We start from the raw sequence: 5,515 nt of genomic DNA on the forward strand, positions 1-5,515 counted from the left end.
GAATACTGGGAGAGTACCCATACTTCATACGCGAACCAACGTAATCCAGCAGTGAATGACAAAAGCCAACTTACGACAAAACCGAATGTGAATTCGTGCGGTGTAATGCTGCTGGAAACCAGCCATCTCGTGTCCAACCTCGAAGAGACTGAGTACCGCCAGGTTACCACTCAAAATAAAGTATCAGATCAAGGGGCAATGATCCATAGCACTGTTTTACTAGCGCAAGCAAAGGCAATCAGCAACGACTCGACCACAAACAACCTGACATCACATTTAACAATCAAGGAACCGTGTATTCTCAGTGCACCTGAAGCAAATAACGAAGGAAATTGCAAGAGTACACAGCCCAAGATGCAATTTTAGCGGGAGATTTAAAATTTTGGCTTAAATTGCCTTATTTCTCAGTGAATAAAGCATCATTTGCTTCCGGGAAAGCGCTTGGGGTACTATGAAACACCTAATCTTTCGAATAAAACAAACTTTTGTTTTCTCTTCACGGCTCCTTTAAGGGCTGCACTCTAACGCCACTGTGCAGCCGCTGTGCAGCCATGTGATCCACTCCCTTCGCCGACAAGTGACAGGCCGCACATCGTCTCCAAATAATGCGTTCTCGCCACAGTCTTCTGGAAGGCGAACAGGTAGCCTCCTGACCAGTGGGCAGCACACGGGTGCCTCCGACGCCTCCCCCTCGGTGCATCTTCGCCAGAATCTTCTGGTAATGGCAGCCTTCCCTCAGACTGCCTATGGCCCCGTCCTACTAAGCAGACGACCCGTCCGTCCACAATCGTTTTAATGCGTACAATTCTTTGCCCACAGCAAGAACCGTGTAACCCCCTTCGTTTCCACAAAAATACCGATTTCGCGGGAGTTACACCTGTAATCGCTATAATAGCGTAAATGGAGATAACTGGTCGCACAAAATTTCTGAAAAACTAAAAATAAAAAAAACTAATCACCGAAACTGGCAAACCGTGTGACACCCTGCATTTCCACAATAATGAGGATTTCGGGAAATTTCCACCTGTAATTGGTGTATAGGGTAAATGGAGATAATTAGTAGAACAAAATTTATAAATGTAAAAAATTAAAAAAAAATCTAAAATAATTGCGGAAACTGGCGAACCGTGTAACACCCTACATATCCACAATAAGGCAGATTTCGCGAGTTACAAATGTAATCGTTATAATAGCGCAAATGGAAATAATTGGTCGAACGAAATTTTGAAAAACTATAAAATAAGAAAAATATTAAGCAATTAAGGGAAATGGGAAACCGAATAACTTCCTGCATTTCCACAATAATAGAGATTTCGCGAATATTCTATTTGTAATTATAGCAGCGTCAATTGAGATAACTGGTCGGACAGGATTTATAAAAACCAAAAAATTGGCTGTAGAAACTCACACTGAGGACAAGCGGCATAGGAATGCTACGCATTAGTAGATAATTGTTTGAATTTCTGCAGAATTTTTTTAGTACCCTGGAGTGTCGCCATGGTTGCGTCTCCGCCTCCTCCACGCTCCGCCCGGGCGTCTCGTGGCGGGCCAACCCCTCGTCCCGAAATCACGCATCCTCGCAGGAATCGCCTGCCTGGCCGGCAGCCAGGCAGGCAGGTAGTTTACTGGCGAGCGGGAAGTCTTTTTGGCGCGCAGGAGAGCCTGAGCGCCCAACATCTTTTTTGATTACACCAAATGTCTAGGCACGCACGCGCGCATGCACCCCTGTTTTCGCACAATGAGGCAAATAATTTTGCATTTAAATAAATTGATTGGTCTGCTGCGCTTTTCGTCTACCCCTTGTTTCAACGGTGCTTTAGCTTTAACACGAAATCATTAGCACTGCTAGAAGTCAAAAACAGTCCCGCGTCGGCGTCAACCTCCGGCTGTCAAGCATGGCTGGTGGCGTTTAAAGCGAGTTCCTTCTGCTCATCTTTCATATGCTAACGTACCAGTTGGAAAGAAAGAACGGCTTCAATGACTCATTGGACGCCGTGTACAGGACGGCATTGGATAGGGAACCACCGGAGATAGGAACTCTAAATGGCACTTCAGTGACAGGTGAGCGGTTGGGCTCTACGAAAGATAATAGCTGAGTGAAGTCACAAGTAGCAGTAATTATCCCTCGCAGAGAGAGGGAAAATGAACTTTAAATAAATTGAGGAAAAGTTTCAGAGAGGCGTCCTTATTAAAAGGGTAGAGTCGACAGTCGTTTCCATCAAGAGAAACAGACCTTCCAGGCCGCAGCTGGCCAATGCTTTCTCCCAAATCTCTATGGAAACGTGTAGGTTGGGTGGATCTAGGGTGGACTTGTCGCAGCCACCTACTGTGGGTATGAGGTTCCCAGGCTCCCCACAGAAGCGACGAAATGGAGAGAATTGTGTCCCGTCAAAGAGGTGAAGACTGGTGATGTGTGGGAAGGTGTTAATCCGCAGTCCACGGAATAATCTCTAACGCTCTCTAATCTTCCCGCACAAATCGCTGGCTATTCGCTAGCGATTTGTGCGGGAAGGAATACGTTCTACTGGAGAGCCTATAGTGCTAATTAATTTCCTGGAATGTATACAGGATGCATGCGCTCGAGCTCGGCTTCATCAGCGCTGGCTAAGCGGGTCAAATGTCCAGCCACGAGGTTGGTGATCTTGTCTGCCGGCGATTCCAGTATGAGCTGGTGCCCATACAATCCTGGCTTGTCTCGTTGGTGGTCTCTACTTGTTCATTCGAAGTGATGTAACATGCAATAGACTGTTGGCAAAGTTGCGCCACGCCTGATAAGAGTCTGTTATTAGACTTTTGGCGGCCCTTTGGCAAAGCGCACGTGCTATCGCGTCTTCCTCAGCTTGGAAGGGGCTGTGTTCGGGGGTTGAGATGCTACACCTGTGGAAGGCTGCAGAACGGTAGCACGAACAAAGAGAAGGTATCGGAGAATGCTATCGGGTGTCTTTCGCATCAAACCAGTTGATCGTTCCTTTTTTTTCTTCCAGTTTAGTTGCTTCCTAGTCTTACCTCATACATATACGCATTTTGAGAACCTTTTGGTGAATATAAGATGCATTAGGCAATTTGTTTTTTACTTCATTGCGATATGTATATCTTACGCGAGAAATAACATAAGAGCGTAATACAAAACCTTTCTTACAAAATACAAAATACGTGCATAAAAAAGGCCTGTTATAGCATTCAGGTGGTCGACACATAACTTTCCGGCTATTTTGGGCGTAACTAAATTTCCTGATTGGTCGAGAAAGAGAACGCTGCAAAATTTACAAATGCCAAGGACCCCAAATCTATCATGTTTGGTCCAACCCTCTTATCCGCCTTAACTGACCCGCTAATTCCTCTAATCCATATTAATCAACACCGCAGTCCCACTAATTCACATTAGTTCATTCACTCATCTCACTAAACCACCCTAGTCTACCCGATAAACCGTGTTAATCGACTTAAATCCATGCATCGAAGTGCTATGGCATTTACTTCAAAAGTGAAAATAAGGCCCCAATTTTTTTTTTCAATTCTCATGTTCTCCTAGTGCAGTAACCAAAGGACACAACGGCACTGTACAAGAAAAAGTGATGGTGACGTATAGAACTGGGAGTGTTTGTGTCTCAGTGCTGTTTTTATATAAGTGCCCACTCAAACTAAAAGAAGTGGAAGATTCTGATTTTTTGTTGATGGTGTCCCTGAAGGCCTTCCCAAGCGGACAGGGATGCATTCGAATTAACAACATGAAAACTTCACACCATTTTAAACACACTGCAGATAGAAACCATAAAGAATACCCCATGATATGTTGCCACGGAATATGCATTCTAACTTAGGTTATTGTAAATGCAAAAAGATAATTTGGGGAGATGGGCAATACCTAAAGCAAACTAATAGTGTCTACGGACTTTACATTAAATTTAGGGTAATAATAAGATGAGAACCTTATGGGCCTTGGGAACTGCAGACGATGCAAAATATTGCGTGGTGCCGTTTGCGAATGATAAAAATATCTTCGGATGCAAGGTAGGGTACCGGGATGGAAAACTAGAAATAATAGTTTTGAGCTCCGGAACCGGTTCGGAACGGTTCCTTCAATTCGTTCCGGTTCAGGTTCAGTTCCAAAATGGCGGAAAAAATACGGTTCCGGTTCAGTTCCGGTTCCGGGCAAAAAATTCGGGTTCGGTTCCGGTTCGACACAATGGTTGCGGCCCAAAAGAAGGTGAACTCAGTATAGAAAACATCGGCGGAAAACGAAAAAGTTAACTTATGAAAAAAAAGCACGTACCCGCGGAGATTCGAACTTGTGGCTTGGAAAACACTTGCGCTGACATACCTAGCGCTCCAAACAATTCGGCCACGGGCGAGCGCTGCTGACCTTGGAAATATAAGGTATATAATGTATAACCAGTTTACCCTTTTATTTAGGTTTAGCATTCCAAGCAGCTTAGGTGACTATTTGTTGTTTTGCGCTCGTGCAGTAAGCATCCCCAAGTTTCCACAATATCTCACTTCTAGCAATTGCATTTCTTAGACGGAAAAGCGTTCGCAGATGCGTAGTCGTGCTGCTGGCCGCTGTGCTTGTTCGCCCAGCGCAAAAAAGTGCTTCCCGCACCCTATTTTTACGCTGTACGGTAAAAATATCAGTTGATTTTATTTCCTTAATACCTATATTGACTTCGCTGACTCTTTTTCCGCCTTCAAGAGGCCTTATATTTTCCTACTGGCGTACCAGTAAGCGAAGCGTCGCATGTGCGCTTGTGCAGCGCTTGTGTGAAGCGACCTTGACTTGGAGCTAGATACAGTGTACAAACTAACCAAGTAAAGAAAGGAACATTCTTCCATTCACAAACGTGTCCTGGCTTCGTTTCATGGAGGAAAGAAAAGGTTAGGAGAGGCCCTGACGTCACATTTGTGAAGCCGAGTCCCGCCATGACCTGAGCCCACTGAGCCCAGCACTCTATCCCATCATCCTTTGCTGTCTCCGGTTTGATTTGACGAACATGGCGTCGCCCTGCCCTCCCGCTTCGAAGCGAAAACAGCTTCGTCGCTAATTCCTCGGTGCGATGTCATGTTCTAAGCTGTTGATTTAGCCTTCAATTGGCCAATTCTAACCCTCACCCAAAGTTTCGATCGAAAAACAGCCTTCGTTTTTGAGATAGAAGGACGATTTTTAGCTCTTAAGCCTGGCAAAGTATCGTTTGTCGTCGTTATAGCAACAGGCTCGCGGGATGGCGAACGCAGACGACGGGAGCATTGTTTGGGGTCGTACAGCACTGCGGTCTTTGCGCGCTACGTCTCAGCAGCGATAAATTTCACTCAGCAGCGATAAATAAAGAACGAACTGTGGCTCTCGCCAACGCTGAGCGAAGGGGATTTTCCCGGCAGGTCGCCGGCGGCGGCAGCGGCTCGCTCCGCCAATCTCGACGCGACGTAAGCGCCGCTGCGGCCGGGGTACGAGTTAAGGCCGCCTCCGACGGCGGAGTTTTCAAACTGGCCTAATCTAAAAACGTTTGTCGTAGCGACTGCG

Source organism: Haemaphysalis longicornis, unplaced genomic scaffold, assembly GCF_048455015.1.
Source record: "Haemaphysalis longicornis isolate Haplotype H1 unplaced genomic scaffold, Haemaphysalis longicornis Haplotype H1 scaffold_1, whole genome shotgun sequence".
In the NCBI taxonomy this organism is placed as follows: Eukaryota; Metazoa; Arthropoda; class Arachnida; order Ixodida; family Ixodidae; genus Haemaphysalis; species Haemaphysalis longicornis.